The sequence below is a fragment of the Heterocephalus glaber genome, unplaced genomic scaffold, assembly GCF_053883595.1.
Source record: "Heterocephalus glaber isolate CG9 unplaced genomic scaffold, H.glaber_assembly_v1.0 deba00001561, whole genome shotgun sequence".
NCBI classification, from domain to species: Eukaryota; Metazoa; Chordata; class Mammalia; order Rodentia; family Bathyergidae; genus Heterocephalus; species Heterocephalus glaber.
In genome coordinates this window covers 8,416,012-8,443,777 of record NW_028258349.1, presented here as the reverse complement: position 1 = coordinate 8,443,777, position 27,766 = coordinate 8,416,012, and the positions used below count along the sequence as shown (strand labels likewise).

At 40.0% G+C, this 27,766-nt stretch overlaps 1 long non-coding RNA gene across 1 annotated transcript in view; it reads left to right on the top strand.

Annotated features, from left to right (window-relative positions):
- Positions 1 to 27,766, top strand: part of LOC101714234 (uncharacterized) — a 122,841-nt gene that overhangs the window by 58,684 nt on the left and 36,391 nt on the right. The window contains exon 2 of the long non-coding RNA XR_015443049.1: positions 9,769 to 9,853. This is a non-coding gene — a long non-coding RNA (uncharacterized LOC101714234). The remainder of the gene's footprint in view (positions 1 to 9,768; positions 9,854 to 27,766) is intronic.

Below are 27,766 nucleotides of genomic sequence, written 5' to 3'. Positions count from 1 at the left end.
TGTGCCCTCTTTTCTCTTCTGGGTATAAGAAGAGTTGTTGATTTTTCAGTTTGTTCAGCTTTTTACTTATTTTAGAGCAGAATGGTAACTTCCCAACTCCTTACATGTCAAACCATCATTATTCTTTCTTTAAACAAATTCTTGCTAAGTGAGTTTTTCTAAGTTAACCTTAAAATCACCTTACCAACTTTCCAATGAAAAATAAGAAATGAACAAAAATACACTATTGTAGCAGCAATTGTTGTTTCTACAAAGGGGATCATACATTTCTTCAATTATACAAATGATAATCCACGTGATTGTACACTTCACAAAATTTTAAGTCTTTTGCAAAGACTCATTCTGTCCTGAGAAAACTTTACAAGGTAATGACTGTTATCTCAGTATTACATATGAGAGGAGTGAGGCATAGAGTTTAAGACATTTGTTAAAATTCGCCTAGCTAGTAAGGGTGACATGAAGTATCATGACCAAGGCAGTTGGGTGTCAGACTGTCCACCTATCCAACATAATCTTAGATATACTTGGAACATGCAGGGCATTTAGTAAGTGCCTCTGGCCACAGAAGTCAATGCTTTGGAGAAAATTTCCCTCCATCTTTTAAGACAGCTACCACCCAGGGCAGACATGGAGACATGCCCAGAGTTGAGGTGATAGGCTTGGACATTTATTTATAACAGAGTTTGCTCCCTGCAAAATGTGGTAGAAATAGTTGAAAAGAATCTTGAATGAAACAAAGACTGAGTCTGGAGCCACACAAAATGAATTTGTCATCTGATGTGTATAAAAAGAGCCTGACATAGACTTGGGGTCTTGAGAAAATGTTCAGAAAGGACAGAGAAGGCTTAGAAATTATAAGAGGATAGTCTTTATATTTCAAATTTCTCTCTTTCATCAGAACGATGAGACCAAAGTATGCCACAGAAGGCACCAGGATGGAGCTGGGTCTCAGTCAGGTCTTGGTTTTAAGGAGATGTTGTGAGGGCTGCTCCATCATTTGAGGGTACAGTTATGGTGCCCATAGGTATGGTAAAGGTACACCCGCCAGGTACCTTCTTTGTTCATCTCATTGGCTTTGTTTCCCATTTCTTTCTTTCTTATTTCTCATCAAACTACTAAAACCCATAACATCAACTTCTTAAATCTATTTGAAGAAAGCATACCATTTTCATATACCCCAAAGGTATATTTCATGATTTTCACTGCAGTATTTTTGTGTCAATAAAGAGTTGTCTCTGTATCTGCTGAGAATGGAACATTTGGAATATGGATTATGTGGCTGGTAGAATACTGTAATGCAAAGGAACAAAGTTGGTCCCTGCAAAAAATAGATTGAGATATATTGTGCAATACTAATATAACTTAAAGCACAAAATAGTATTTTTTCATGAATCAAATATTAGATATTTATAGATCTATAGTTATCTGTAGATGAGCACTGTAGTGCACACCTGTAATCTCAGCACTCTGGGCAGCTGAGGCAGGAGGATCACAAGTTTGATCCCAGCCTGGGCAACCCAGTAGCATAGTCAGACCCCGTCTCAAAATAAGGAATAAAAAAGGTTTGGGATGTGACTCAGTATGAAGGTCTTGGGTTCAATCTCCAGTACCACAAAAGTAAAATAAAATAAAAATTATAAAAATAGTAAAAGAATAAGTTTTACAAGAGATATTTATTAACAATGACATAATATATACTAACCCCAAGGACTGACTATGACAAAACAGATGTTAATAGACTTTCCGCCACAGACAGTCATCAAACTAGAGAGAATTTCTGAAGCATCTGTTTTAATCATTGAAGGTGAGTTCTGTCTTTGCTCAATTTCTGCTGGAAGAGTACTTAGACTTTTATCAACATCACAGGTGTTCCACTAACCTTGCAAAACCACATGTTAGGAAGATCAAATTCTTGCAGCTGAGCTATTGTTTTTGTTCTTCTTTCCTCCTTACTTCTTGTCTTCTTTGGCTTACTTAACTATATTTACTATTTGTTTTATTTTCTCTGCTGGCTTTTTATAGTTCTTTGATTTATTTAATTGAGATTGATTTAAATAACATTATATATTCTTAAATTGTGACAGTCTCATTTGAGTTAATATTATACCATTTCATGCACAATGAAGAACCTTACAATAACATACTTCTATTTATTTCTCCTGTAACATGTTGTTTTCATATACTTTACTTTTATATATAATAAACAAATCCATCATCATAAATTTTAACTTAAGCAATCCACAATCCATGTCTTTTTAAAAAGCTTCATAGAAAAATTATCTTTTAGACTGACATATTCTCATTTCTTCTTTCATTTAACTGAGTGTATATTTAATATTATTTATCTTTAGCCAATTTGTTTTGGGGGAAGGGAAAATATTGCTAAAAGTATCTATTTTGCCCTTGTTTTCTAACCACATTTTTACTGGATACAAGAGTTTGGGTTGACTTATTTTCATTTCAGCATTTAAAGTATGACATTCCATTGTACTATAGCTTACATTGCTTCTGAGAAGAATTTAGCAATGCTTCTATGCTACTTTTCTTGTATGTATGAGGGATTTTATATTTTGCTGCTTTTCAAATTTTTTTTTTCATTTTAAATATTTTCAGCCTGGTTTGCCTGTAACATGTGTCAATATGTCTGTGTATTTAAACTGTGATTTGTTGAGATCCTTGGATCCCTGTGTTGATATTATTCTGCAAATTTGGAAAATTTTAGCTCATTTTTGTCAAATAATTTTCCCTTTCCCAGTTTCTCTCACCTTCTAACATTTAAGTTCCATATACATTAACCATGGATTAAACTACTCAGGCCTTTGAATCTCTGCTAATTTTTAGTCTTTTTTATATTTCAAGTGCAGTGGTTTCTACTGACCTGTATTCAGCTTCACTGAATTTTCTCTTCCATTTTTCCATATACTATGAATCTTACCCAGTGAAATTTTCATTTTTCTGTTTTAGAATTTCCACTTTATTTATTTTTATAGTTTTAGTTTCCCTGTTGAGATTTTCCCATTCATTCACTTATTTTAACTAAAATTTCTTTTAAGTCTTTGAACATGTTTATAAAAGCTTACATAAATTGCTAAGTTTTCTGTGTAATCTTAAGACCTATTTGATAGAGAAGTTTTTATTTATTTTTCCTGGTTATATATAAAAATTTTCTTCTTTACATATTTGGTAATTTTCCTTTTTTACTGTTTGTTATATATTATGACTGCTACATAGTTGAGACTGTATTTTGCCATCTTTGTCTAAAGACTATTGAGTTTTATTTATAATTAAATTAATAGGAGAGACTTTGATCATGTTTGCACTTGTGTTGTTAAGCTTTGTTAGAATGGGAGCTGAGTCATCCTTATTCCGAGATTGACACACCTTATGGTGAAGTGAAGCCTCTGTTGGGTCTCAATTGATTTCTTGGAGTGTTAGAGAGATTTCTCAACCCTGTCTGGCCCAAACTACTGTGGCTCTCATTGCTTTATGTCCTCTAGAACCTCCATTTCTGTTTATATTTTCTCCTGTAACCTTTTCTACTCCCCGAGGTCTTACAAAGTTATACCATGTACATTCATATTTTAGTATTCATCCCAGAATTCCAGAAGACTTCTATGAAAACTTCTATGAAAACTTCTTGAGCTCCTTCTCTTAGACCTTCTTTTATTTTTTTTTAACTGTCTTGTCTTTTAAGTTCTTGTCATTTCAGCTGTTTTAAAATAAACTCCAATTGAAAGGCATAGAGATTGTGAGACTCAATAGAGGAGTAAAATAGAACTATACACTATTAGAAGAAGCACATTTGAAATATAAAGAGATAGGTTAAAAATAGAAAGATAGGAAAATATGTACCATGTTAACATTAAGCATAAAAAATGTAGGACTTCTATTATATCAGAGGAAATTTAAGAATTTTATCAGAATTAGAGATTATTTTATTAGAATAAATTATTGGTCATTCATCAAGAGGAATAGCAATACTAAAAGCAAGTAGACCTGAGAAGACATTTTCCAAACACACAAAAAAATTTACAGAATTAAAAGAAGAAATAGATAAATCTATAATTATCACTGGAGTCTTACATATTTCTCTCTCAATAGTTGATTGAACAATTAGATAAAATTGAATTTGGAAAGCATTGTCAATCAACTTGCCCTACTTGATATTTGCAAAAGCTGAAACTTGATTAATTCATAATACACAATTGTTTTAGTGTATGTAGAATATTTACCAAAACAGAACTTATGCTAGACCTTGATACAAGTCTTCACGTATTTCTTTGCATGTGTGTATTTTTTTTCGCTGTTGAGACAGGGTCTCACTATGTACTTCAGGCTTACCTGATCTCACTATGTAGCCCAGGCTGACTTTGAACTCATGACCATCCTCCTGCCTCAGCCTCCTGAGTGCTGGGATTATAGACATGTGCCACCATACCTGGCAAGTAGTCTCCATATATTTCAAAAGATTAAAATCATAGAGCTTTTTTTCTCTGATTATATGAAATCAAAGTTGAAAATAAGTAATACAAAAATCTGGAGCATATTTATATAATTTGCTATAAACCACACACTTCTAAATAACCTGTTTGATAAAGGAAAAGAAATGACCGTGGAAAATGGCAAAGATTCTTAAAAAAGTGATATTGAAAATACAGCACCTGTATGGGAGGCAACTAACACAATACTTATGGGAAACATGTTGTCTTAAATGTTTATATTAAAAGAGAAAGTATCAAAAGCCAATGCACTAAACTTTAAGTCTAAGAAAATCAAAGTAAATTCAAGCCATGCAAATAGAAGAAAAGGTGTAACAAAGAGAAGAATAGAGAGAACAGTGAATATAAATTGAACAAACATTGAAAAAAATGGTCCTTGCTAAAGATTAATAAAGTTGAGAAATCCCTAACTAGATTAATTGAAATCAAAAGAGAGTAAGTACAAATATTCAATGTCAGTAATAAAACAGGTGATCACTAGAGATAAAACAAATATTTAACACATAATAAATACTATGAATACTTTTCTGTAAAAATTAACAACTCATCTGAAGTTTAAAAATATATTAAAAGACATCAATTAGCAAAGCCAACAATATAAAAAAGATGATTAACCACATAGCTGTTAAACTGAATTTGTTATCAAAACGTTTCTACAAAAGCCTCATATATCAGATAGATTCAGTGTTGACTTCTATCAAATTTTAGTGAAGAAATAATACCAACCTTACACAAACTCAGAAAATATAGAGGAAAAGAATGCATCACAGCTTTTTTGATGAACCTAGCTCAATGATAATATGGCAACTGAAGAACATTAGAAAATAAGAAAATTACAGATCAATATTTTTCATGAGCTTAGATGCAAAAGTCCTCAACAAAATATGAGTCAGTAAAAAAAAGGTACTTATGTTACATCATGCCTATGTGGATTATTTAATGAATGCAAGGTTGGTTTAACGTTAAAAATTAACTTACCAGAATTACCAAAATAAATTTTAAAAACACATGACCACCTCAATAAGTGCAGAAAAAAGTCATTTGTTAATTTTCAACACCTATTCATGAAAATTTCTCTGCAAAATAATTATAGAAGAAACATTTCTGATACTCAGTTCTTCCTAATAACAAGAACAAGTAATAAATACTCACTTTAATCACTTCTACCCAAAATTTACTGCAGGGTCCAACCCTAAGAAGAAGGAAAGAGAAATAAAAGACTTCAAGTTTGGAAAAAAAGAAATGAAAATACCAAAAGTTTTGATGTAATAATTGTTGAGCTTATGATTTTTCAACTTTATAATGGTGTGAAAACAACCTGTGTTCAATAGGAATACTTCTCATTTTGAATGGTCTTTTCCATTAAATTTATTGGTACATTTTGGGTATATAATACATTTATCATTGGGATCTTGTACCTTTGCATGTTGCATATTGGTTCTTATTTTTCCCCCATTCCCCTGCCCTCCCTTCACCCCCTCCACTCTTCCCTGTTTACAAAGACTTTGTTTCCATTTTTTCCTTTTCTCATATTTTTTTCTTTTCCCTTCTTTCCTTTCCCCTACTCCTCCTGCTTCCCCTACTCCTTTAGATATTTTCTTCCTATTATACAAAATCAATTACACAATTTAAAATTACAATATCAAGATTTAGAGTACATTACCACAGATTACACAGAATTTAAAAGGATATAGAAACCATATTACAAAAATCTTTTTTGAAATAAATTTGACAACTTCTATGAAGTACCTTGGAAGACAAATTAATGAAACTGACTCTGGAAGAAATATAAAATTTGAAGAGCACCTATTAAAGAAAGTATATTCCTAGCTTGAAAACCTACCTATATGACAACAACAGGCTCATACACATTTTAACTGATGAATTGTATCAAACATTTAAAGCAGGAAAAAGAAGGAACACTTCTCCCTTCATTTTAGGAAATCAACATTGTGCTAATACTAAAACTGGATAAAGATAATAAAAGAAAAAAGTGTGAACATAGATAAAATTTGTTTAACAAAACAAACTATTAGAAGTCAGATCTGGCAGTATGTAGAAAGTGGTCTTATTATAGGGATGGCAGTGTTGGTTCAGCATTGGAAGATCCACCCCTAAAAGTCATCATTTTAACAGAAGAAAGGAAAAAGCCATATGATCCTGTCAGTAGTTGCAGAAAAAGTATTGGACTAAATTCTACAGTTGTTCGTGGTCAAAGCTATCATGAGTCTAGAAGTAGAACAGAATCTTCTCAATAGATAAAAGACATGTACTCCATACTTCTACCCAAAACACCTTATATGAATGGAAAAGACACAATGCTTTCTCCCTAAGGTGGGGAACAAGGGCAGATATGCCTACTCTTTATCTGTCCATTAAACTTTGAAACATAGTCCCATATCAAAATAGTCTGGCAATAAAAAGGAACAAATAGCATAAGATTGGAAAAATGGAAATAAAATCTTTAGATGTAGATGAAATGATCCTCTGCAGAGAAAATACTAAGAAATCTCTAGGAGCCCCTAGAACTTATATTTGAATTTAGCAGGATTAGAAAACACAAGGTATAAATAAAAATTCAGGTCTATGTATACTTGCTATAAATGAAGAATTGGATACTGAAATTTAAAAATTATGTAGGAGTAAAAGTACCTAGAAAAGTAAAAAGAAAACAAAGAACAGTGTTGGAAGACATTTATTACCTAATTTTAAGACTTCCTCTAATATTACAGTAATCTAGGCAATGTTGGCATAAGGACAGACATATAGATCAATGGAATAAAACAGAGAATCTAGAAATAGAACTACACATACATGGTCCACTGATTTTTTTTTTTTGTGGTACCAGGGATCGAACTCGGGTTCTTGTGCTTGCCCAGCAGGTGGCGAAACCACTGAGCTAAATCCTCAGCCCCTTGGTCCACTGATTTTTGACAGATTATTTAACATTAACATTTTATAGAACATAAACTCAATTCAAGAGCAGATGAAAAGATAGTGTTTTCAACAAATGGTACTAGGACACCTAGTATCCATATGTAAAAAATTAACCTCAACTCTATTTTATACATAAAAATAACTTGAAAGGATCTATGAACCTAAATATGAAAGACTAAAACTATAAAATTTTAAGAAGAAATTTTAAGGGAAATTGTTCATGAATTTAGAGTTGGCAAGAATTTCCTAGGATACAAAAAACATGATGTATAAAAGAAAGAAATTGATAAATGAGATTCCATCAAAATTTACAACTTTAAAAGACATCATTAAGAAAATGAAAAGTAGTCCTTAACCAGAACATATTTATAATACATATAACCTATGACCAGAATATATAAAGAACTCTTACAGCTCATTAATAGACAACTCAATTAAAAAGTAGACATAAGAAGATGATAAATAGCCAATACAGCACAAGGAAAGGTGTGCAACACTAGAATCAGAAAAATACTAATCAATACAATAACAAGATTATATTATAAACTCATTGGGGGAATTGAGATAAAAGTTTTAAAAGAACAGATGTCAGCTTAGGTGAGAACCAGTTAGAACTTTCTAATACTGCTAATGTGACTGTAAAATGATACAACCATTTTGGAAAACAATATAGAAATTTCTTATATTACTGTTAAAAACCAACAGTTCTGTTCTTAAGTTTTTACTTAAGAGAAATGAACACATGTTCAGAATAGATTAGTACATAGAAGTTGACTATCCTTTATCTGAAATATATGGGACCAGAGTGTTTCAGATTTTGGGTTGAAATCCACTTGATCTGCAAAGAGGATAGCTATTCCTGCTTTTTTTCTGGTTCCTGTTGCATGGAGTATTGTTTTCTACCCTTTAACTTTCAGTCTATGAGTTTCTTTTTGAATTAAGTGTGTTTCTTGTATGCAGCATATTGTTGGATCTTGCTTCTTGACCCATTCTGCCAGTCTATTTCTTTTAATTGGTGAATTGGAACACTTAACATTGATGGTTATAACTGACTCATATTGACTTATCATTGTCATGACCTTTTCTTTTTGTTGGATTCTTCCCCTTTGCATTTAATTTATTGTCATGCCCAATGGATTCATTATGCTGGGCTTCCTGGAGTTGTGATTCTCATTGTCTTTTCCTAAGATATTGTCTAAAATTTTTTGGAGTGTTGGTTTGGTATTCATGAAGTTCCCAAGGTTCTCTTTGTCATGAAAGTATGTTGTTTCTCCATCAGTTTTGAAAGATAGTTTTGTAGGGTCCATCAATCTGGGTTGGAGGCTGTTTTCCTTTAGGGCTTGAAATATGTCACTCCAAGCTTTCCTTGCCTTGAGGGTTTGCAATGAGAAGTCTACTGTGATTCTTATGGGCTTTCCTCTGTATGTGATTTGTTTCTTTTCTCTAACTGCTTGTAGAATTTTGTTCTTCTCTTGGGTTTCTGGAATCTTAACTATTATATCTGTATGTGTAGATTTTTTTTTGATCATGGCTAGTTGGAGTCCTATATGCCTCACTAATCTGTATGTCAAGTTCTTTCCCCCTGCTTGGGAAGTTTTCTGCCATCACTTCTGTGAACAGTTTTCTTATGTCATCTCCACTCTCCTGTTTCTTCATTAATTCCAATCAGTCTTATGTTATTCTTCTTTGCATCGTCTAGCAGCTGCTGAGTTTATTTCTTGTGGTCCCTTACTATTTTAAAGAGATTCTTCTTTTCCTGGTCACTAATTGCAATCTTATCTTCTATATCTGAAATGTTGTCCTGACATTGGGTCACTCTGTTGCATAGACCTTCAGTGGAGTTTTTAATCTCCTGGAAATCTGTTTGCATCTGTTTTATGGATTCCATTTGTTTCCTATGTTGGGATTTCATTATGTTCCTCAGCTCCTCTATTTTTTTAAATCTGTGTCCTTTCTAGACTTATTAACCATGTCTTGCACTATGGGCACAATCTCTGCTGTTATCTGAGAAGTTATTTCTGATTTCATTTTTTCCAGATCCTCTTTTGTTGCCAGTTCAGGGAGTCCAGGGGGTTGAGTATCAGATTGTTCCATTTTGTTTCCCTTTGGGTTTGCTTTAGGTGATCTGGAAGTCTGGTTTTGGGACTTGTTTACGTGTCTTCTCATTTCAACAGGGGTGAGGGGGTGGGAGGGGTGATGTGTGCTGGTGGTGCCCACAAGGCTCACCTCCTCAGTGCTTGGGGCTGTGGTATGGTGGCCCGGAAGGTTCACCTCCTCTGTGCTCAGGACAGCTCTGCTCCCCAGCTCATTTTGCATCTTTATCTTTTCCCAGCTTAATGATTTGAAGTACCATATTTTTTCTGATGCTGGAAAGTGGCAGAGAGCCACCATTCCCAGACAGCCACACAACAATTCAGGTAAGCCACGGGGTACTCTACCATGTATTTTGTAGCTAAACTATAATATTCTGTAAGTAAGATATATTAAAAATATTTTGATACAATATTTTCAACTTATGTTTATGGAAATATAAATCTATCAAGGAGCATCTGTATTAATCTTTATAGATATAGAATTGTATTTGTAGAAAAGCCAAAAGAAATTAAAATTGATTACAAATAAGTGAATTTAAGGTTACTAGAAACAACATAAATACTAAAAAACCTTTTGCATTTTTATGTATTAAGGGGGAACAACTCAAAAGTGAAATTTTAGAATATTATATATAATAAAATAAAATATATAAGAAAATATGTGTGGGACTTGTCCTGAAAAATACACAAAAGTACCTAGGGTAATTATCAAAGATCTAAGTGAATGAAGAGATATACTATGTTCTTAAATTTTAAAATGCACTATTGTTATGATATCCTACATCCCAGGATTGACTCAATGTCATCCAAATCAAAATCACTACAGTTTTCTTCTTTTAGGTGACATGCTGAATCTTAAATTCACAAGGAACCAAGAATAATCAAAACAATATTAAAAGAGCAGAAAATTAAATGACATATTACCTGGTTTTAATACTTAAAAATCTTAATAATAAAGAAAAATTGCATGGGTGCAAAATAGACAAATAGACTAACAGAATAGAATGTGGAGGCCAGAAATAGATTCACAACTGGCTTTTGACAAAAGCTACAAGGCAATTTAACGGGAAAAGCATGGCCTTTCAGCATATGATGTTAAAACAAAGATATTCATATTGAAGAAAATATGTACTCATACCCTACCTGACACAATACACAAAGAGTAACTTGTGGTAGATTATAGATATAAATTTAAAAGCTAAAACTATAAAATTCTTAGAAATAAACATAAGAGCATACTTTATTGAACTTTGGGTAGCCAAACATGTCTTAGATGTAACATAGAAAACACAAATTATGACAGAGAAAAGTGATAAGACCTGATCCAAATTAAAGCTTTTGTGGATAAAAATATGCCATTAAAAGTGAATTGGGATGGAATTCTACTCAGGAACACAAAAGATGAACTATTGATACACACAACAGCTTGGATAAATTTCAGTGAAGCTAAGTCAGCAAAGTCAGTCTCAAAGGGTTACCCAAGGTATGATTCTATTTTTTTTGGCATCCTCCTTGATACAAACTACATGCTGTCCTCCTCTTAGACCCACTGTGGTGCAAACAGCAAGATTTTCTTTTTATGACTAATGCTCCATTACATGTAAGTGCCAAATTTTCTTTATCCATTCATCTATTGATGGATACCTAGGCCATTTCTATATCTTAGCTGTTGTTGATAATGAGGTACTAAACATGAAAATGCAAGTAACTCCTTGATAAAATAATTATTTTATTTCCTATTTCCTTTATTGTATTGTACTCCAGTAATATATAGGAATATTTTTGTCAATGAAAAAAACCTACAGTAATAGGGAATGCATCAGTGATTTCCAGGTATATGGGTGGGGAATGTGTGAAGTTTTTTGAGATGGTGGAACTATTCTCTTTATTATAGTGGAGATGTGAATCATTACTTGTGTTGATAGAAAATGTATACCAAAAGGATGCAATTGTACTCTTTGTTAATAGAAAGCAAAATACATCAGTTCATAACTAAAGATAGGTAGAAAAGATTTGTTCATTATACATATCAGGGAAAAACTGGTATTCAAATATACACTTGATCTTAGCCAAAAGGCTGAGAAGCAATTGGTATTCAAAATATAAAGGAACTCCTACAGCTCAATGAGAAAAAATCATTTTAAAGAATGGGCAAAACATGTGAACAAATACTTCACAAAGGAAGATATTTAAATGACTAATAATCCCATGAAAAAGTGACAATATCAGTAATCATCAGGGGAATGCATATGAAAATCATTATTTGGAGAGATATATGCTTAGTAGCATGATTAGAATTTCAACAACTCTCTATGTTAAATATTGGTAAGGATATGGAAGAAGCAGATTGCACATTGTTGGCTAACCGTCAAATGGTGCAACCATTTCGGAAAATAGTTTGGTAGCTTCTCATAGAATTAACCATACACCTTACCTTTGAGCCCAGCAATCCCATCCCTACACATTTTCCCAAGATGAATCAAAATATATATCTGCAAAAGACTTGTGAAAGAATGGCCACAGCAAGTTTATTCATAATTACTAAAAATCAGAAGGAACCTAGACACTCATTAAAAGTAGAACAGATGAGCTAAGGATGTTGCTCAGTGGTAGAGCACTTGCCTAGCATGTGTGAGTTCCTGGGTTTCATTCCCCACAGGGTAAAAGAAAAAAAAAGTACAGTGGATAAAATATATTGCCAGGCATAGTAGGACACATCTGTAATCCTAGCACTCGGGAGGCTGAGGCAGGAGGATTGCCATGAGTTTGAGGCCAGCCTGGAATACATAGTGAGTTCATGCCACCCTGAAACACATAGCAAGACCCTGTTTCAACCCCCCCCAAGGAAGTAGTAGATTCATATACCACATTACAACTCAACAATAAAAATGAATGAAGGATTGTTGATATCCACAACAGGTAATCACAGAAACATTGTGCTAAGTGGAAGAAACCTGATACAAAGATTATATTCTTTAGAATTCCATTCATAAAGTTCTCAAACAGGTAAAACTAATTTATGGAAATAGGAGTCAGAACAGAAGGGGCTTAGGTGGGTAGGAAGGCAGCTATCCACTGGGAAGGAGCACAGGGAAATTTCTGGGGCGATGGAAATGTTCTATATCCCCAGAGAGATGTAGAATATATATATGTCCCTAACTCATCCATCTGTATACTTCAGTGACTTCTGCTATATGCACATCATGTCTGATTAAAAATAAAATAATACGTTCCTATAGGGAAATTAGAACTAGCAATTAGGGGAGGGGGGTGTAATAATGCAATACACAGATATACGGTAGCCTTGCTTCTACTTTGCTGGGCTTCAGATGCCAGAAGGGGTGCAGTTTCTGCTCAGGTCCCTTCTTGAGTTTGTCTTCACCCTGCCCTTGAGACTCCTCCTCCCTGCTTACCACTGAGGATTTGGGAAACCACACTTCATTTTGATGTTTCACTCCACTTGGTTTGGGATTTTACTTCCCACCCTCTTCTATGGGGCTAGAAAGCTGGGGTGTGAGCAGGGGATGCGAGGAAGTAGGGGAGAAGTGGCCTTTTCTTGTTCCCTTGACTTGGCCCCCTCACTGCTCTGAAATTGAGATTTGGGTTCAGCTACCTAGTGCCAGCCCAGGCCAGGCCCAAAGCGTTTCCGCATGCTTAGGAGAGGAAGTGTGCATAGTAGCAGGAGTGGGACAGTTGGAGCTTTCCTTACCATGCCCTTTTATCCTCCCCATCCCCCGGCCCTGTTTCTTTGGTACCGGGGATCCAGCTCAGGACTTTGCGCTTGCGAGGCAGGCTGTGGAAACACTGAGCGAAATCCCCAACCCTCCCCATCCCTTTTTTAAAAAATATAAGATTTTTACCTTTAAAGTCCAGAGGCTGAGACAGGTCTCCCTATCTGTGGAGAACACCATGCTGAGGCTCACCCTGCCAGGCTCAGCATGGCAGTCGGTCTTCCTTAACCCTTCGGAAAAAAAAAAAAATCAAAGGAATGCATTTCTTTCCTTCTCCTTTTCCTTCTGCTCTACTGACCTTTTGCTTAGCTTTTTGCTAATGTCATTTTCACTCTTGGTTGGGCTTTCTCGACAGTAAGGAAGACTTCTTTATGAAGCCGCGGTGATAAACTAGGGTCATGCATTCATTCACATGGAGGAAACCACTTCATCAGCTCTGGCCTCCATATCAAATCCTTCTAATCTAATCAGGAAAACAGCAAAACTCCACAAGAGCTCTTGTAAATCCTGTCACTTACTACCTCCCCAGGTTTTGAAAAATGCAGTTTAATTAGCAAAATAAAAGAACTTAATCTTACTCTGTATTATTCACACAAGTAAAAATATATGCATCAGCTGCAAATAAAAATAAATTGCATAGGGCTATTCACCAAGTGCAGGGTTGGGGGAGGAGGAGGCTGCAGTTGGCCCTGATGGTGAGGAAGAAAACACATTCTGGGCTTTGTTAGTGCCTTGTAAAAATTGTGCCAAGAAGCTCCCCTCTTCATAAATATTTCACACACTCTTAATACAAGGAAGAACAATTTTTAGGCCAAAAGGTGTACTAACACATATATCCCACTGTCTATTTCTGCTTGCAGTTTTCGTAATGTGTGGTAAGACAAAGATGATACTGTCGATCTTTAAAAAAATATAGAAGTAATAAAATAGAGCTTTTTCTAACAATGATTTAAAAAAAATTCTCATCTTCGAAGATGATTGCAACAATGATGAAAAATACAACTTTTTTTGGTATTTCCTTTTTAACTGTAGCCACCTCTACTCTTTTCCATATTCATAAAATGTATACGGAGCTAATTTTGAATGTGCCCTTTATGACTCTGTCACAGTTATAATATCGTCATGTACTGAAGGCGTAATTAAAGATTTACCTAGATTTATGAGACTTTATCATTATCAATAGGGTTAAGGAATGCCGGGGAGACACATTGGTGGAAGATTTTACTCAGCAGTTTCTTGAGCAATGACAGTCCTGGTATTACTTTAGTGCTCAGGAAAATAAAATGACTGTTTGGTGCAAATATATGGCCCTTTATTAGAAAGGGAAAACCAAAGACACTTCAGTCAAAACACCTCTGTGCCTGCCTGCCGCTCCTTTTCCAGAGAGAGGAAACCAGGAGAAAGCAAATTGTCTCATTCATCCATGGAAATGTGAGCTTTGGAAACATCAGCTCCCACCAGCGGAGGAGCACTGACCTCTCAGCTTCTCCTTCATAAGCCTTGGGCCATATTACAAACGATGGACCAATGTGCCTTTGAAACAATAGGAGGCAGCTGGGTGTGGTAGTACAAACCTATAATCCCAGAACTCTGGGAGGCAGAGGCTGAAGGATCACAATTTCAAGCCCAGCCTGGGTAATTTAGCAATTTAGCAAGATCCTGTCTCCAAAAAGGGTCTGGGGATGTAGCTCAGTGCAAAGGCCCTGGGTTCAATCCCTGATATGGTACTGAAAAAAGAAGGAGGAAGAGGAAGAGGAGGAGGAGGAGGAAGAGGAGGAAGAGGATATAACTTTCCACGGAGCCTCACTCAGCCCTCTGCAAGGTAGAAACTACCTTGCAATTTGTGACTGCTCCAAATGTAGGTCCTGATCTGTTATCTTCCCTTGGTCTTCTGGTTTTAGAACCAGGGGAGTCTATAAAAAGCAGGTCTTGGTGACAATTGCAGAAGTCAGGTTTTCTTGCTATATGTGATTAGCATTTCATTTTCCCATTTTCAAGTCAGGAGCTGGGACTCTGGTTCTGGCCAGGTCCTTCTGTCTTCCTTTTTTGAGTCCAACAGGTATTTGCCCTTCTGCCTGGCAAGGACAGAAGATTCCTTATCACTTCTAATTAGTCAACATCAAGCACCCAATAGCCATTTTTCACTTAATGGAATTGGTTAAAAGAGAGAGATGGGGGTGGGAGTGCAAGCTCACTGCTGTGGTTTAGATGAATGTCCACAAAGCGTCTTGTATTAAAGGCCTGGTCCCCAGCCCATGGCACTATTGGGAGATGGTGGAACCCTTCAGAGATGAGGTCTAGGTAGAGATGTTGGGTCATGGTGTGTGTGGGAGGCATGCTTTCTGACTACCATGAGATAAGTCTCCCTCTGCCACATGTTCCCACCATGATGTACTGCCTCACTACAGGTCCAAAAGTTGTCATGGTCGATTGACCATGGACTGAAACTTCAGAAATCTTGAGCCAAAATAAACCTTTCTTCTTTTTAAATTTATTGATCTCAAGTACTTGTTCTAGCCCTGGAAAGCTGACTAACACTCTATGTTAAGAGTTCCTTGATCTAGGACTGAATTTCCACTTCCCCACATCATCCTCCTTATTGTGCTTCTCTTGTTCTGTGAGAACACCAACAAACACAGGATCAGGCTTATCCCTATGCTTTCTGCTTATCCTTTTCCTTTTAGCTGATGTCAGTGTAGCTCCTTAGTGCTCCACTGGCTCACTTTTCCTCCCCAAGCTTCTCAAAGGTCTCTGTCTCTCTCCTCTGACCAACCACGGATCCCATCCCCTGCGGCAGGACTGTAAAGGAAAACTCTCAGCTAGTGAAGAAGGATCCCTCCTTAATGGAGGAGGGGCAGCTTCCCAGCACAAATAACATGACCCTCCAATATTAAAGGAGCCTTCAATCCACTATTCACCATACCTCCTTTGCTGATGGCAATACTGATCTGCTCCCTGCCTGGAAGCCATAGAACGCAGGGTGAGTTTCTTCCTTGTATTTTCTCTAAATCACAGCATCTTCTTATTCTTAAAAATGGCCCCTGCACATGGAAGATAAACCGGAGCAAGGCAGAGGATGCAGTGTTGTACTGCTAGGTTCTTTGAAAACTGATAAGTGGCTTTAAATCTCTCCTATCCAGGTTAGTTAAAACCTGAGCCTCAAACTGGAGCACCACACATCTTTCCTTGTCATCTCTCTCCTAATTAACTCTGGGAAGGAACAACCTGAGATTCTCCTGGGTACTTCAGCCTGTTGGTCATTCCAAACCTTCTGCGTATAGTGAAATTGGCAAGTGAGTTGACAAGAAGGTGACATAGCTTAACTTATTTTTTAAATTGCTTACATTTATTAGTCTATTGAGGAGGCTGCAGTAGTTCATATAGAATTACACACGAGCCTCAGTGGGAATCTCTGCACAAGGGGAATGGACAGATAAAGCGACAGGTCAAAGTGATAGGAAAATGGCCTGACCACAGTTATCACCAATCTGACAGAAGTCCTGTTAAAGTGTTCAGGTCTCACTTTCAATATCTCTCACATATGAGAGAAGGAACATCTGTGGCAGGCCTGGCAATATGCTTTAGCAACATTTTGTGGGGCCAAAATTAACATTAACAAGAAGACAGGTTTGTGTTTCTCTGTATTTTCACTTATGAACACAACAATCCCAAGGTGATTAGCAATTCTGAGCTATGTTGGGCTGTGGGTTTGTATGCACAGCTCTGAGACACAGCACAAACAGCCTCACTTTTGAGCTCAGAGTATGGGGTTGGGGAAATTTTAGGAAACTAAATAGCTTTGAAAAGCTTGGATGTTTTTCAGTCCATGTTTAGACGTGAGGAAATGTGTACTGAGAAAATAGAAATGTCACAATGCTGCTGTGTTGGCTTGTCACCAATATTTGCTGGATGCCTGTGTTGGGCCAGGCTCTGTGGAGAGCAGCATAAGGTATAGACCTTGATGTCTAGGATAAGAAGTCAAGATGTCTCCATCCATCCATCTATCCATCCATCCATCCATCCATCCATCTTAGCATTTCTTGAATGACAGTTATTCTCTTAGACATTATGAAGTCATCTGTTACAGTAATCATCAGATGTCAAACTTACCTGAAGTAATTCATAGAGAGGTAAGTAAGACAATCAGATTCATAGGTAATTTCAACATATATCACAGGGAAAGTGTTTTGCCAAACCCTGTGTTTTTTGTGGGGGAGGTGGTCTGAGGAAGCAGAGTTAATTCTGGCATTTGATTGGCACGTCGATCTCCCACATCTTTAAGAATCTTTACTGCCTTGTGTTATTGGACTGATGTGAAGATTGAAAGTCCTTAGAAAAGTGAGTAGTCATGTAGGAGCTCAATGAATTGTAGTCATATTCACCATCCATCATGACCACCATGACCACCACAGCCACCATCATCTTCTTCACCACCAGGCTGGATTGTCTGCTTTTCCCTCAATATCTACTTTCCTCCAGATCCTTCTCCACCCTGCCCAGCACCCCAGAAAGAAGACCCACAGGGGTTTCATCTGTAGGCTTCTTTGCTGTCTGACTTCCCAATGCCAGTGGAGCATCTCTCCTACATGAGAACAAGGTCAGAGAGAAGGAGTACTTGTTCCACTAGCTTTCTCCTTTCTAGGTCATAGGTGTGTAGGACTACATTCTTCTACTAAAGGCCACAAGTTCCCATCACATGATTCTTTCTGAGTGCTTGTGCTTTTACTTTCCAGTAATTACTCCTTCCCCAGACCTCCAGGCCACAGGGTGGTAACAGCTTCCCTCCACCCCAGCCTAGGAGTGTTTCTTCATTCCTTGCTCTTCTTTTAATCCCTTCCTATACCACTCATTAAGGTCTTCAACTACTCTTTTCTTAGACCTAGATCTCCTGCCAGGACCTTGACTATCCAACCATCACCATCATCACCACCACCGTTACCACCACCACCACCATCATCAGTGCCATCCTCAGGTGGTCTGCTGTACCCTTGGCCACTATGCTTTCTGATCTCCATCAACAGCTTTCCCAAAGACACAAGGTACATATTTCATTAGCAAACTTCTAGCTATGGGCATCCGAAGTTTGAGCATCTGATGTTTGAATCTTCTGGGACTCAGCTTAAGTACCACCTCTTGCATGTAGCTAGTATTATGAAGAAATGGAGTAAGGAGATAGCTTGAACCCCAGCCCTGTTTGACTCTACCATTTACACTGATGATCACCAAAAGCCAGATCACAGTGTTTGATTACAAATGCAGATGAGGAGGAAGCCAGAAGAGGGACTACTGGAACCTCCAAACTTTGAGCTCATCACCATTGTAAACATCAGGTTTCTATCATAGCTGTTTCAACTTACCTTCCCCAAACAGTGGTATAAAAAGGAAAAATGAAAGCATCTGATCCTTGAGTTGCTGTGAGCCTCAAATAAGAAAATCTCTTTCCTGAAATTCCATGTTAAAATATAATAATTTAATAGGCAAAACAACAAAAAATGTCAGATCTCAAAGATATATTTGTTTCCTCATTCTCAGAGCCTTTGCCTATTACCTTATATGGCAAAAGAGTGAATTTTACCCTGTAAGGAATATCTGTGACTAAGTTAGGGATCTTGAGAGGAGGAGCTTATCCTGCGCTATCCTACTGGTCCTTGAATGTAACTGCATGTATCCTTGTAAGAGAGAGGCACAGAAAAAGTGGCTCAAAGACATGCTGAAGTGAAGACAGAGTGAAGTGGAGTGATACAGTGTCATAGTCCATTTTGCATTATTATAACAAAACACCTGAGGCTAGGTAACTTTATAAAGAAAGAAGGTTTATTTTGGCTCAGAGTTCTGGAAATCCAAGGTCAAGAGGCTGCATCTAGTGGTGCCCTTCTTGCTAGAAGAGTCCCAAAGTGGCACAGGGCATCACAAGACAAGAGACACTATATGTGTGTCTATATCCTTCAATCCTTGTGTACTTCTAATAGACCAGTATGGTGGTATTTAATCATGGGGGCACCACCCTGATGAGTTTATCTAATCTTAATCCCATCCCAAAGGCCCAATGTGTAAGTAGCATAGTCACATTAGTTTCTACCTTCTTTGTATCTCATGATGGGGGAACAGAAGACTTGGGTCAAGAGTAGAGTACATGCTTAGCATGCATAAGGCCCTGGGTTCAATGCCCAGCTTTCCACACAAAAAAAATCACAATGACAATTAAATTTAAAAACACCAACCCTTCAGGGACACACTTAAACCATATCCAAACCCTAGCATGTGGCTGAGGAACACCAAAGATTGCCAGGAGCTACCCAAACCTGGGAGAGACAAGATATAAAAAACTCTCTCGAGGGAGTGCAGCCTTGTGAATACCTTGATTTCAGACTTCTGACATCCAAAAATGAGAATGAATAAGTTTCTCTCATTTCCAACCACCAAGTCTGTGGTAACTTGTTGTAGCAGCTGTAGGGAACTAATGCAATAGTCTAGCAAACATCGTTGGCATTTTTATTATGCTCTGCCTATGCATGCCCAGCTCTGTACTGGGTTTATAGAGGGTAATGTGTCATGAATGACTCACAGTCCTTGGCCTTGAGGAGCTAAGGATCCAACTGGACAACAGTCCTCAGTGGGCTAGCAATGACTTGTGGGCCTTCTTCCTCTTTCTCTTTCTCTTCTTTTTCTGTTTTCCTGGAGCTTGAATCCAGGGCATTTCCAGTGCCTTTTAAAGATACAAATTTTATTTTGACACAGGGTCTTGCTAAGTCTAGGTTGCCCAGGCTGGGTTCAAACTTGTGGTCCTCCAGCCTCAGCCTCCCAGAGTGCTGGGATTATAGGAGTGCACCACCATATCCAGTTCCCCATGGACTTTTGTTAGGGGCAAGGGACTGTGCTGTTAAGATTTCCCTTATGCCCTGTTGTCTATCTGGAAGGGGTGGGATTGGTGTAATAGATGTCTCCATTCTCCACATCACTTCCATGGATGCAACATTGACAGCACAAGGTTGAACCAGCTCTGCTGGTCCCAGAATCCCAGGGGGGCAACAGTCCTGGCTCCAGAATAAATGTAGATGCTCCTCTCCCTGCAAGTGGCCAGCGGGACCTTCCCCAGTGCTCCAGAGCAGTACCCTTTGGTCCCTGGATGTCCACACCAGTAACAGCTTGTGGACACACACTGTGGTTCCAGCCTTTCTGACCTACCTTGTAGAAGCATACCAGGATGCCAGTGAGGTTTGGGGAAATTATAGTGGGGATGGCTTCGATCCTCCCTCCCAGATTTATGGAAAACATGAATCATTTCCACACTCGAGCTGGGCCAGGCTGAGTGGTACAGCCCTGCCTTACATGAAGTGCCACAGTGCATTTGATGCTGTGGCCATTGGGAACTGTTATCCAGACAGTGGGGGCCCGAGGGCATGGTGGGCTTCTGAGCCCCATATAGGGGAGTGCTTAGGAATGAGAGAGCTTTGGTTCCAGCTAGTGATGAAGGGGCACAGTGGTTTTCTTGGCATCTAGTTCAGGGGTTCCAGAGGACAGTGGTCATGGGGTGGAAGGAATATGGCAGACACATGGCAGGGGACACTGGAGCACCAGGCCCCTATCCCTAGCAGACTAGGAGGTGCCAAGTCCCTGAGACAGGGGCCCAATGTCCCCTCTGGATGTTGGGCTTCCTCTGCTGAGGAAGAGGTGGTCTCAGTGCACACCTGGAGAAGGCCGGGAAGATCCAACCTCACCCTCACAACTCCTGTAATTGAGCCAGCTGGTACCCGTCAGGCACTGAAACTTCAAATTCTATCTGGTCAGCATAGCCAGGCACTGCCAAGGTGGTTTGAAGCTGGATTTGGACTGCCTTGGGAGCTGTCTCCAGCGATGAAACAAACAGTCTCTGAGGTTAGTGGACTGTGACAGCTGCCAGCACTGCTCTAAGATGGGAGAAGGGATGGAAGCGAGTTCCTGGTGAGTTCCCACCAGGTTCAGCATGCACCTGGGCTGAGCCTACACCTGGAGCCTCCCTGCCTGGCCTCACCTTTTACAGCACAGGTGGCCATAGGGAGGTGGGCCCCGAAGTGTGCCCAGGGAGGGGAGCTTCCAGGGGTTTGTGGCTTTGAGATTTAAACAAATTTAAACCTTGACTTTCACCTTCACTGTGGGCATGACATTTATTCTCCCTCAGACTCAGTTTCCCAGTCTTGAAAACCGAAGTACTGATAATTTCCCAGTAGTCCACTGCTGCAGGTAGTCTCTTGGGTAATCACTGCAGGCCCTGGGCTGGTGGGTCTCGCCTGCTCTGGTGACTTCCATGGCCACAATCACTTGCCAGTTGTTCATTTATTTATTTATCCAACATATAATTGCCAAGCAGCTGTCTTGGTTCAGGCACTGAGGCTAGTGTTGTGCACAAGAGAGATAGGGTCTTTGCCCTCGGGGAGCTTAAATTCTCCTAGGAGAGAGTAGGTGATACAGGACCACTAATTACAAAAATAATTTCAGCACCCATTACGCCTATAATGTCTCTAAAGAAAATGGAAGAAAGGAATATGAAAGGAGGACCCACAGCTAGGCTGTGCCTCTGCAGTTGGCATCTGACACCCATCCTGGAACAATGTGTCACTCGCAGGAACCACAGTGACAGGTGTGTCCCTAGAGTTGTGCACTGTTACATGCATGGGTCTCGAGGGTGGCCAGAGGACCTCTTTCAAGAGTTGATCTGAATGAAGATCTGAGGGAAGCAAAGCTTTCTGGGATAGAGTGACTATGGCCAGGGTGACGTGGCAAAGCAGAGCGAGGGGGCCAGGGCAGGGTCAGAAGTGCAGGCAGGGCTGGCCACACAGTCTTGGAGGCCATGGGAAGTGGCCTGGCTTTGGCTGTAAGCACAGCCAGAATGCATTGCAAAGCTGCAGGAAGGGGCGGCATGGTAGGATTTGTGCTGTGAAAACCACACCATATCACTGATACCAACACTGTCATCTCCAGCTTCTGGGATCCCAGACAGGCTTAGTGCCTCCTACTCTTCCCAAACCCAAGTCACTTTTAGAAATGTTTAAATTGAAGCATAACACGGTAACTCATCATGGAAATGCATGGCCCACTTACCCCTTTCCCTGGTGGATGTTTGGATCAGTCTCAGTTTGGGACAATTATTTGTGACACCACTGGTGGGGGTCTTCTGGTGGCACATGCACACATGTCTGCTGAGGATGTGTTCAAGGGAACAACATGGCCAGGACACAGGGTAGGCATTGTAGATGTTGTGAAATGCTTTTCCAAAGTGGTTGTACTAATTCTCATTCCTACTTGCAGGGCAGTAAAGCTCTGTTGGCTCTGTATCATCAACCTTTGCTACCTTCCATGTTCCACTATGGTCATTTTGTGGGGTGGTATTGCATTCAGGTTTAATTTGCATTTCATTGATGACAAATGAGATCAAGCACTTTCGCTCGCTAGCTGTTTGGATATCCACTTTGCAACCCTTTCCATCTTTTCCCATGTTTCCTTTGGGTTGTTTCTTATTGACTCACCTGAGTTCTTATCCAACTCTTTGTTCCAAAGTCACCTTTATTTATTTATTTATGTTTTACTTTTTGCATTCCTAGGGAATGAACCCAGGGTCTTCACACTGAGCTACATCTCCAGCCCTTTAAAAAAAATTTTTTTTTGAGACAGGATCTCACTAAGTCGCTGTTACCTGGGCTGGGCTCAAACTTGTAATCCTCCTGCCTCAACTTCCCAGAGTGCTGAGATTGCAGGTGTGTGCCCCCACACCTGGACCTAAAAGTCACTTTTAAAGTTAGAAACTTGGTCATCAATGCTGACAGATGTGTCCACTCCTCCTCCTCTATCTTGCTCCCGCCCCACTCCCTAGCTCTACAGAGGTCTAGAGAATTTGGGGGTGTCGGATCCACTTAGGCCTTACTCCTACCTGTGCTCTGGGTTAAGTTATTCTCATTACTGGGCCTTGCCTCTGTCTGTGTCACCGCCTGGGAAATTGACTCAGTGTGTCCCCAAGCCCAGAGGCTGCCTCCGCCTTTTCCAGTCCACACGGAAGGCCGATGATGCCATGGCCTAGCCCCTCATGGTATCCCTCGGCCTTGCCATGGAGTGGACCTACTCTCATCTTGTCCAGGAGAGGTGATCAGTTGGGCAGATCTGTCTCTCTACTTTCCCAGTTCCCAGACCAGAGGCTCCCTGAGGTCTGGACACAAACTTAGAACTCAGTAAAGACGGATGCCAGGCCTGCAGTGTTCAGAGTCAGGACAGGACAGAGGAAGGGCATTACCTACCTTCCTCTTGCTCTTGGCCTGGGCCTGTGGGCATCAGATGGCCACGTCCACACAGAAGGGCAAAGGGCAGGCACACTGCCATCTCCTTGGGGACCCAATGCCTTGGGCTCTCCTGCCGTTACCCTCCAACCCAGGAGCCCAGGCAGGGCCTCCTACTCCTCCTCAGACTGTGCCCCCTTTCCCTGGAACCCCACCATGGAAGGGCCCGATCCTCATGCTGGTCCTCAAGCCTCCAACCTACAACAACCCACACAGTGCATTCCCCAAAACCGCTCTGCAGAGGGAAATAATGCAAACAATGCCTCCCAAACCAATGGTTCTCTCTAACACGTATTTAAACAAATCCCCTGACAACTGGGGAGAGTTGATTTTAGCTGAAGTCATACATGGGGGCATTTTTCTTCACAGTTTTGGTAACATTTATGCACATAACATTTAACACTTGAAGACAGCTTCTCCTTTTTGTTTTTTTATTTTGCCATTAAAATCGATCAACAAGACAGAAAACCTTATGTGCCAATGGGAAAGTGTGGTGGAAGAATTCTGGGCTTGTCTGAGCAGGAAGCTGACCTTGTGTCCTTCTGAGTTCGGGCCTCCCGGGACCACCTTGCCCATGGTGACGAACTGGGCCATCGCCCAGCCCCTTCACCCACGGACAGATTGCAGTCTGGGGCTGGGGGAGACCATCTGGCTCATCTCTACTCCTGCTGCCCCTCACTTTCCCAGGCAAGCCCAGCCTGGGGCCCACCTTGCTTTGGGCTTTGATTTGTTGCTTTGGCTCATAGTCAGAGAGGTCAGGCCAGGGGATGTCTCACTCTAGATTAAAAATAAAAGCCAGGACGCAGGCAGAGGGATTGGCCTGTCAGAGATGGATTTCAGTTTCTTCCCATAAGGTTTGATCCCATCCTGTCTCCTCCTCCCCAAGCCCTCCTCAGCCTTTGTCATCTTCAGCCCCTTGATTTTCCTCCAGGCTCCTTCCCATTCTTACTTGATATCAGCTCCCCTCCTGCTTCAGTAAAATCCCATGCCTATCTCTCCAAAATCTCACATTGCATGTGGAATCTTTCCCCTTCATTTATCCACTAGTTCCTTCATTCAACAAACAGCTGGTAGAGATTAGATTCTCATAGGGAAGAGAGACACAAGTAAGCAGATAGACAAGCGAATAACCAAGAGAAACCCCTACCATGGCAGATGCCATGGTGACAAAATAAGTGTGATGGGTCCTCCTAGCTGTCATTGGGCTGGGCCTCAGGGCGCCTCAACATTGAGTAAAACCCTATTCTGGATGTGTCACAGAGGGTATTTCTGGATGAGATTAACGCTTGTATTGGTGGCCTGAGAAGGTACATTTCCCTCCCCAGCACGTCTGGCCCCAAGGAACAGAAGCCTCAACTGTCCATGAGTAAGAGAGGCTCCTCCTGCTGGACCAGTGATGAAACGGAGCCATTGGTCTTCAGCTGCCTTTGCACTGAAACTGAAACATCTGCTCTTTGTGGGTCCTGAGTGTGCCAGCTTTCAGACTGGAACTTACACTCTTAGCTCCCTCACTCAGGTGGAAACTTACACCCTGGGCTCTCTTGTGGCTCCAGTTTGCTGACTGCAGATTTTGGGATTTTCAGCCTCTATACTCACACAAGGAGATTCCTTATACACCCTCCTGTTGGAAAAAGCTGACTGACGTGATTGGGCACCATGGTTGAGAGTGACCACTGTGAATAGAATTCTTAAGATGATGAAGAGAAAGGACCAGTTGGTCAAAACTCTACAAAAGGATATTGTACGAACAAGGAAGAACATGTGCAAAGGCACTGGGGTAGGAATGAACTTGGAGTATTGAGGAATTGGAGCGAAGTAAAAAATACATGAGTGCCTTCTCCATACCATTTCATACTCAGCATTTTTTCATCTGAGAGTGTGCCACGTCTCAGTGGAGATGACATACTCTTATTTTTTACATGCACTATATTCAGTTGTACTGTTAGACATTTTATATAAGAATATAGCAACTTAGACCAAATGTAGACTTGTTTTTCACAACAAACAAGGTAGTCATGGGTTCCTTGCTCACTAACTAGTTTGCAGTAGTTGAATGAATTCTTGGAGTTGTCACACCCCCTCTGACTGTCACACACCTCATCACATCTGTTTGGTGAGCTTGTTGGGTTGCCCAACAGGATGTTCCCACATTTAGAATATTCTCATGTCTACACTCAGGGTGGCCAGCCTGGTCCCTTGCCTTCAGCCCGGATATATATCATAGGTTCCTTGCAGATCCCTACCCCATTAGGCAACTAGCAATACTTCTTCCCTTGTAAACACGAGCCAGATCATTGATATTCCTCAAAGCCTGCTGGAAGCCACCACTGCACCCAAGTACAAACTGAAGCCCTTTTGGCACCCACAGGTCCTTAGGTGACCTGGCCTCATCACTTCTTAGCCCTGCTTTCCACTTCTCCTCTCCTCTCCCACTCCCTCCTTTTCAACCTTAATGACAAGCTCCTGTGCCTAGAACATGTCAGGCCCATTTCTGCCCCAGGACATTTGAACCTCACCTTCTGACGCTCTTCTACATATCTACGACTTCCTCCCTCACCTTCTTGAAGTCTTTGCCTAAATTTCACTTACCTTGACCAGCCTATGGATATTGCAGCTGCTTATTTTACTTCAGATCCATAGTAGTTCATTTGCTATTACTGTAACAAAATGCTTGAGCCTGAGTACTACATAAAGAAAAGAGGTTCATTTAGTTCACAGTTCTGGAGGGTATGGAGCCAGTTTCTGCCAGGTTTGTTGAAATCCTCATAGAGGATGGTGAAATGATGGTACGACTTGTATGAGAGGGGGAGATCACATGTTGAGATAGGAAGTCAAGGCAACCAGGGAGAGATCAGATTTCCTTTCATAACAACCTCTCAGGAGAACAAACCAAGACCCCACAAGAACTACATAAGTTCCTCTGAGGACAGCACTATTAATGACCAATTCCCTGCACCACCCCCACCCCCCAACCTATTTTTTCAGTACCAGGATTGAACCTAGGGTCCTCACACTGAGATATATTCCCAGCCCTTTTTAAATTTTTAATACTGAGACAGGTTCTCACTATATTGCTAAATTGCTCAGGCAAGGCTTCAACTGGTGACCCTCCTGCCTCAGCCTCCCAGAGTTCTGGGATTATAGGAGTACACTGCTACACCTCTTAAAGGTCCCAAAGCTTTTCACATCTCTACAGTGGATCCAAGCCTCTGCACATGATCTCTTAGCTGACAAACCACACCCGCTCCATAGAAAGTTCTTCTGAGCCAGTTTGCTTTTCTTTTCTTTTGTTTCTTGGAAATATTCTTGTGAAATGACATAATTTATGTGTGGATTATGTTCTTTATTTATTGTTTGTCTTTCCACTAGAAAGTAAAAGGACAGGAATTCTTTTTCCCAATTTTATTCACTGTTGGCATATGGTAGGTGCTCAAAAATTCAAGGTTCACAGGAGAAGAAACATTTGCCACATTTGCCTGTGCGTTCCTTGAGTATGTGTGAATCTCGTGTTTTGCATTTCAGACTTGTGTGAAAATTAAGGTAACAATGTATCAGAGTGTGCAGAGAAGATCCGCTCCACTGCTTTGGGCCTCTGCTACTACTACCAGCTAATAGGGAGCTAATAGGCAGCGAATGTTTGCTGTTCAGTTAAGTATTTTACTAAATGATTGCCTGGTTTTTCTCTGTAAATTTCAAAACCTGTAAGATGTAAACGTGTTCTTGCCTCTATTGTATAAATAAGGAACCAGGGCACAGAGAGGATAAAGAGCCATCTACCATCATTAAGTTGACATTCTGTGTAGCCAAGACCCAACCCAAGAAATCAGACTTCAAGCTCCTCTCCCAAGTGGTCGTCTGTCACTTTCCAGAAGAGCAGTGACACCCGAGCTTCAGAATGTGGGCTGGATGTACCTCTGACCCTGTTCTCCCAGGACTCTGATCACAGGGGGACCCCGAGCTCTCCATTTTTGGCCACTGTACCTGAGTCTGATGAAGGACCAACCTACCTCAGTGGGCTGTGTCATTAGCACAGACTCCTCATATCCAGATGGAACAGACAGGTCTTCACTGAGGAGTGGCCCATGCTGAGTCCCCAGTGTCTAATCTCCGAACTTGAAGATTTCAGACAAAAAATGACACAGGGCAGGAAACATTTGGTGGTGTCTGGGTGAGAAGGGAAACCAGATAGTTAAATCCTATTA